Source organism: Amblyomma americanum, chromosome 3 (genome assembly GCF_052857255.1).
Source record: "Amblyomma americanum isolate KBUSLIRL-KWMA chromosome 3, ASM5285725v1, whole genome shotgun sequence".
In the NCBI taxonomy this organism is placed as follows: Eukaryota; Metazoa; Arthropoda; class Arachnida; order Ixodida; family Ixodidae; genus Amblyomma; species Amblyomma americanum.
In genome coordinates this window covers 109,076,857-109,084,569 of record NC_135499.1, presented here as the reverse complement: position 1 = coordinate 109,084,569, position 7,713 = coordinate 109,076,857, and the positions used below count along the sequence as shown (strand labels likewise).

Below are 7,713 nucleotides of genomic sequence, written 5' to 3'. Positions count from 1 at the left end.
ATCCAAGCCTGTGTTTGCCGCCGTAGAGTTACAGTTTGTGAATCCCAGTAGGCTGTACTGTTGCGAACTTGGTGCAGCGGAACGCCTAGGTACTCAAGAGGGCTACAGTTCCAGCATATACCACCGAACTGGCTTGGCCTAGTTCCCCAATGACCCAACCAAAAGCCTTTGGATTTCTCTAAATTAAGAGCCGCGCCTGATACATCGCAGAACTGTTTAGTCAAGTTTAGAGCCTCGAGTACACTCTTTTTGTCAGAACAAAAAAGGGCGACATCATCAGCGTAAGCTAAAACTTTAACTTCACATTGAGCCAGAGAGAAACCGCGGATAGCTTCGCTGTTAATTATACTGAGACGGAGGGGTTCTAGATATAGGGCAAACAACAATGGAGACAGGGGACATCCTTGACGAACAGATGCTTCTAGTGGTACTGGTTTCGTTAGCTCCTGATTAACAATAACCCTTTTATAGGAGTTCTTATAGCACAGCCTTATGCCTTTGAGCAAGACGTCACCAATATTTGCATACTCCAAGACCGCGAACAAGAAATCGTGCCGAACTTTATCAAACGCCTTAGCCAAGTCAATTTGAATCAGAGCTACTTGGCCTATCTCATCTGATACTGTCTCTAATACTGAACGTGCAATATGGATATGTGTTTGAATACTGCGGCCTCTAATACCACAGACCTGATGCGGACCTATCAAGTCCATAATGGCGAGCTGCAGACGACTGCTAAGAACCTTGGCAAAAATTTTGTAATCAACATTGCAAAGGGAAATTGGACGATATCCCTCAACAGTTTTCAACCGATTAGTATCTTTGCTTTTGGGAATTAATATTGTGTGCTCAGAATAAAAAGTGGGAGGCAGGACACCCACATCATAAGATGCTTTGAAAACTTCCATCAAAACAGGCACTAGGCAAGACAAAAATGTTTTATAGAATTCGCTAGTAATACCATCTGGCCCAGGAGATTTCTGGCTCTGCAGGGCAGAAATGGCTGATTGAATTTCATCCAAAGTGATAGGTCCCTTCACTATAGCACACTTCTCATCATCAAGTCGAGTGAAGTTTCCGAGCAAGGAACTGTAATCGAAACCCTGACTTGGATCTTCGCAACTGCCAAACAGCTTCCGATAATAGTCGAAGAAAGCAGCAAGAATACCAGGCGCATCACTGTATTTGCAATCACCATACTGAATTTCCAATATTTCCTTCGCAAGAGCATTCTCTCTTTCATCACTCAGGGCCCGACGAGAAGGTTGCTCATCAAGAAACCTTCGGAACCTAGATCGTATCAAGGCCCCCTTATATCTGTCTGTCGCAAATTGTTGAAGCTGTGCTTTTACGTTATTAATCTCTTCGAGATAGGCACCCGGGCTTACCCTCTCTAGCTCATGTAGCTCCGTTAGGGTGCGCCCAAGCTCACGAAGGTGGTGTCTCTTCAGGAAAGCGATTCTTGCTGAGGCCTCAATTGCCAAGTTTTTGATCTCCTGTTTAAACAAGTCCCACTTTTGAAAAATGGAAAGATCACGGCGTGACCATACGTCCTTCAAACAAGTAGGTACAGCACGCTGAAAGATTTCGTCTGAGAGCAGACAGTTATTCATCTTCCACAACTCCCATCGAGGGTGAAGTACATGCCGAGTGTACTTTCCTATCTGAAGAGACACCATACAGTGGTCACTGAAGAAAATGGGCCGCACCCAGTAGCCAAACACACTTGCTAATGCGTCAACAGAAACGTAAATTCTGTCAAGGCGAGCATTAGAGGAAAACTGAAAATGAGTGAAATGTATACTGTCGCCTTTTTCCTGCCCCACATCCACAAGACTATATTCAGAAACCAAATCGGCAAGTAATGCAGCACTATGGTCGTATCTCTTACATACCACTGAACGGTCCTCATCCCTACAAACGCAATTAAAATCTCCCAACAATATAATTTTGCGGTCCGTGCACAAATGTTCAACTAATGACAGAAAAAAAAGCCTTCTTTCGCGCTGCTTTGTGGGTGCATAAACGCAAATAATCCGCCACTGTACACCTGAAATTGTGAGATCACAGCATATAAGTCGCCCCTCGTCATCTATGCAATAAGACATGGCAGTCATCTCTAGCGTGTTCGCCAGGAATAGCATACAACGTCCGGATAAGCCTCTCGCGTGGCTAACAATAATGCTGTATTCCGACAAAAAAGGCTCAACAGCAGCTGCTGTCTCTTCATCAGAGGACAACTTTGTTTCCTGGATAGCGGCTACACACACACTCCATTTCTTTAAGAGATGCCGTACCTGCTGTTGCCTCCTACGATTACGCATACCCCTAACGTTAAGGGTAGCGACTTGATATGCTGCGACGCTCGCCATTTTGGTGCCAGTCTTAACAAACGCCATCCCCTGGAATGTGGTGGCCCGCCGCCAAATTGGCGGCCTCTCGGGCAGACATCGCCCTCCTCTTTAACACCACCCTTCCCGTGGCCTCTACACATTGTGCCTTCTGATCAGCGCCATCGATACACACCTCGTCAGCATCTGCAGGACGTTTCAAAGGTGCGGTGCTGTCCATGTCTACCTCTGAGACAGCCAAGGCCTCGGCCCACGAACCCGAGGGGAACACATCACTCGCTGCCACACTGACAGCCGACAGAGAACCTGACACGCCAGAGATCGACGCCACACACGTCTCACCGTTACCCACAACGACGAAGCAGAATCAGCATCAGAGGAGGATCGGCGAGCATTCACTGGCTGTATCGCCTCGACTGACTCCACAGGAGGCATATCCGGACGTTGACCTGTGGCAACGAGGTGTTCCTGTGCAGCAAGCACAGCAGTCTCTGTAACACTCACGGGGGGGCCCGGGTCCGGCGGTTTTCGTCCTGGAGGCGTGGATGCTAGATGGCCAGTCGCTTCATATTCCGTGTTGTTTTGAGGTGTTGAAGTCTTCTGTTCCCCATCTATTCGATGCTCATGACTTAGTTCTCCGGTCGCGTCCACAACCTCAGACACATCCATAATGTGTTCTGATGCCACGTCATCTTCCCGTGACCACTGGCCTTGACGCAGCCTGTCAGCGTAACTCAAGACACAGTTCTCCGCAGTATGGCCAAAGCGTCGGCACTGAGTGCATCGAGGCGTGCGACACTGGCGCCGGACATGTCCAACCCGGCTACATCGGAGGCACAGTAGAGGTCTCCCTGGGATAAGGACTAATTCCTGCACTCCATAAACATTAAGTGTGTGTGGAATGGTGCTAGCTGACACTCCATCCTTGAGTGTGAGGGAGAGTTCACGGTTCGCCGTTTCCATATGCTCCATCCCTGGGCACCGCCACTTTTCACGCTCCACAGACTGGACCGTGCCATAAGGCTCTAATGCTTCCACAATCCTCCGGTGTTCTATATAGCGGGGAAGCCAAAGGAGCTTAACCTTGACGTTCTTAGTATCCGGGTCAAACACCATGAACCGCAGTCCTTTGACAGAAAACTCCGCTTTGTTAACAAGCTTCTGTTTGGAAGAACTACTCTCGCAGGTAACCATCCACACGTGGCTCATTTGGTATTGACCAATGCACAAAATTTCCCGGAGATCCAATATCTGTGCGAGTGCGTCACGGAAGTCAGGTGCTCGGTACGGGTGACCCTTAAGGTCAGCATGCAGGAAAACGGTATTAAGGACAACATTACCGGTTGGCAATCGGGGAAGGAAACTTTGTACGAGTCCGTAGTGTCCTGAGACGTCGGTAGACCTCGGCCAACGGCCGATGCGCTGTTTCCAGCATGGAGCATGTTGAAGCACAGCCGCTCAGAACCAAACTGCTCCACTCGGCTGACTGCGCTGCACAGCAACGTAGCCTATATTAGAAAGCAAATTGTAGAAGAGATGAAAAACTCACTGTTGAAAAAAAAAGAAGGAAAAAAAGGCCAAAACGCTAGCAGAGCGTGGTTTCGATCCACGGACCTCTGGGTTATGGGCCCAGCACGCTTCCACTGCGCCGCTCTGCTTTTTTTTTATTGCCGACTTTGACATTCCAAAAACACAAGATGAACAATTAAAACGTGTCGGCAGATCTTTGCCTGACACGGCATGTTAAAATTTTTTCAGTCTTGCCAAATCATCAAGCACATCGATCCATTTTGGCTGTTCAGGGAGGGCCTTATACGCCTCCCTAAATCGCACAACATTTTGAATGAAATGTTCCCGTACAGGTTTCACTTGTTCATCTGCATTGTTAAACTCCATTCTGGTTTTCCACAAGCTGCGAAGTCCCAGGAGCATTACTGCATCAAATGGAAAATCATCTGTTTTGTGAAAAGGTAGATATCTTATGCCATATGCACTTAATGGTAGGTCTTTCTTTAAAGTTCTCTGAAGGACATCCCAGAAAAAAAATGGGATCCCAACAGTCCAAAAACACATGTTCAATGGTTTCCGGTTTGCGGCACAGGAAATAGTTTGTTGACCAAGGGACGAAAAGACCTTTATCGTGCATCCACGTTTTCACTGATAAGGTATTAGTGTGGAGTTTAAAGAAAAAGGATTTGATCGCTGGCAATTTTGGCATCTTAACTCTTTTAAGTACATCAGCTCCTGGGCCTGCAATGAGTGGCAATTGGTATATCGGCAGAGGAAGCATTGTGTCCACTAAGTCCACGTACAATTTTTTTTTGACATTACACAAATATTCCATGGAAAACCGAACATGCAGCATTCTGTACGCGAGCACAACTTCTTTAAGGTACCCTCTTACCGCACCATTTACATGTACCGAACTTACAAGAAGGTCAGGAAGAAGTCGACAAAGCCATACTTGCATTACGGTCCGGAGGAAGACATCATTTTCATCCCGTAGGTACATGAAACGCGAGACAACTTGTCTCAAAAATAAATGCGCCAGGCCAAGCCCACCTTTCTTCACAGAAAGAAACAGGTTTGTTCGACTCGTCCTTTCCCAGGTCGAAGCCCAAATATACGATGAAGTTTTTGAATGCTTGCCCGGGAAGCACTGAGCACATTCATCACATACCACACTTTAGCAGTAAGGAACAGGTTGCAGATAATGGCACGCGAAAACATCGATAACTGTCTCCCTTGCCATGCATCACTTCTTTCCTTGGCCCTCGATGCTTGGTCAAGCCAGTACGGATCTGGGTCCCGGTAACTGTCAAGGGGTACTCCTAAATACAACGCTGGAGTGGAGGACCAGCGCATCCGAGAATAGTGTTCAGGCGTGACGTCCCAGCCACCGTGCCAGAACCCGTTGCTTTTTTCCCAGTTGATCTGAGCTCCAGTGCAGCTACAAAATTTTTGCACTACGTTCGTTACCTCAGGAATACTTTCTGTATTTGCACAAAATACAGCGATGTCATCAGCATAAGCCAAGATTTTTACGCGCGCTGACTGCAGCCTGAAACCCGTTATGCATTCATTATTCCGGATGGCCAAGCAAAGTGGCTCAAGGTACGCCGCGAACAGCAATGGCGACAGGGGACAACCCTGTCTTGCAGAAGATCGCACTTGCAGGCTGCCAGTGAGTTCGCCGTTCACAACAATCTGAGTCGTACAGTTTGCGTATGCCATTCTAACACCTTCTGTTATTATTCGGCCAACATTCGCATGCTCTAGTACGGCAAACAGGACGTCATGAGACACCCGGTCATAGGCTTTTGCCAGATCTAGTTGTATCATCGCCACTCGGTCATCAGAAGAGTCACAGCATTCTAGTATGGACCGCGCCACGTGTATGTTCGTAGCGATACTTCGACCTTTTATGCCACACGTTTGGTGCGTGCCTACAATCGATGTTATAACACTCTGCAGTCTATTCGCCAACACCTTCATGAAAATCTTGTAGTCGACGTTTGTGAGGCTTATCGGGCGATAAGACCCCACCATCAGGAGCTTTTCAGCATCATCGGTTTTAGGAATGAGCACTATGTGCGAAGTTGTGAAGGACAGCGGAACACGTTTTTTCTCATAACTTTCAACGACAATGACTTGCAGTACCTGGGATATTGCAGTTTTGAAAGTTTTCTAGAAAGCTGCTCCCAGGCCGTCGGGGCCAGGAGCTTTACCGGTTGGCAATGCATCTATCGCGTCCTCTATTTCTTGCAAGGAAATCGTCTGTTCGAGCCGTATTTTGATTTCTTCGTCAAGTTTCGGCATAAGTGGTAGAAATTCGCAATGGAAGCCCCTTTCCGCGAATGACCCAGCATATCTTTGAAGCGATCACAGATTGTTTCCTTGATTACGCCACTGTCTGCCGAAACCCCTGCCCCAGTGTTTATTTGTCGTATTTGCTTTCGGCACGAGTATCGTTTTTCATCGGATATCGCTCGTTTTGTTGGTGTTTCCCCTGCCCATGGCTGCTCAGTTCGCGCCCGAATAACTGCCGCAGTATACTTATCGGCGTCCATTTTTTCCAGCTGGGCTTTGACATCCCTGATTTCATTAAAGCATGTGCCTGGTTGTGCGCTTTCTATACACGTGAGGTATTCAAGCTGTTCACGAAGCTCTGCTTCCTTTTGTTTCTCGGCATATTTCAACTGCGTACCTTTTTCAATCACTCTTATTTTTACCCTTTGCTTAAACTCCTCCCACTCTGCAGCGAAGTTCGACGGTTGCGCTGTAATTAGCTTCTCTAGTTCTTGCTTTACTTTCTTAGCGAATCCTTCGTCCTCCAACAACTTAATATTTAATTTCCATAAATGCCAATTAAACCGCTTTTTGCTTCGCTGCCTGCCAAAGGTTGTAATCACTAGGGCGTGGTCACTGAAAGCCACAGGTCTGACATCATACAATGTGCATAGGGAAAAAAGTTCTGCCGACAAATACGCTCTGTCCAATCGGGCATGGCTATTGCCCTGAAAATGGGTATACCGTGTACAAGGGCCGTTGGTGAAAACACTTCCAATATCTTCTAAATAATGGCCATGGACCAATTCGTTCAAGACATCAGCACTCCTATCTCTCACAAACGCACTTCTTGCACGATCGGTAGCCTGACAGACGCAGTTGAAATCGCCCAGTAGGATTAGCACTTTGTCACAGTTTAGGTATGTCTCAAAGCGGTCAAAAAACACTCTTCGCTCGGACTCCGCATTTGGTGCATACACACAAATAAATCGGAACTCAACGCCAGAGTACAAAAAATATACAAGAAGACGGCCGCTATTACACGAGAAAAGTGACTGCACCGTAATACCGAAATTATTGCGAAGAAAAAATACGCAGCCGCCAGAGGCACCTACAGAATGACACACACATACTTCAAAGTGCGTACGGAAAACGGACACCATACGTTCTGTACCTTCCTGGCTTTCAATTTTTGTTTCTTGTATTGCAACTACGTGCAGATCGTTGTCTAGAAGAAGGCGACTGAGCTGGCATTGTCGCCTTCTTGCTGCAAGGCCTCGCACGTTTAAAGTGGCTACACGCAGTGCTTCAGTTAAAATGAGAGCCATATCGAGAAAAAAAACGCCTTATTTTATGGTGTCTGCCTTCGCGCCACGCCTAAAGAAAAAAATCCCCAGACCCCAGAACGGGCTCTAGGCATGAAACTACGGAGGCGGTTTCCCCGCCTGCCGTGTTTCGGACGAAGTGTTCGGCCGCGGCTTCAAGGTCGGCCGCCTCATACCTGCGGCTTTGGACGGCGGCTCGTCTCCGCCATTGCCGTCCTGTTGAAGCGCCGTGCTCTCACCGTCGTCGT

General features: G+C 47.5%; 1 pseudogene; it reads right to left on the bottom strand.

Moving 5' to 3' along the window:
• Positions 1 to 343: 343 nt before the first annotated feature.
• On the bottom strand, positions 344 to 3,793 carry LOC144123976 (uncharacterized; annotated as a pseudogene).
• Between the last annotated feature and the right edge of the window lie 3,920 nt (positions 3,794 to 7,713).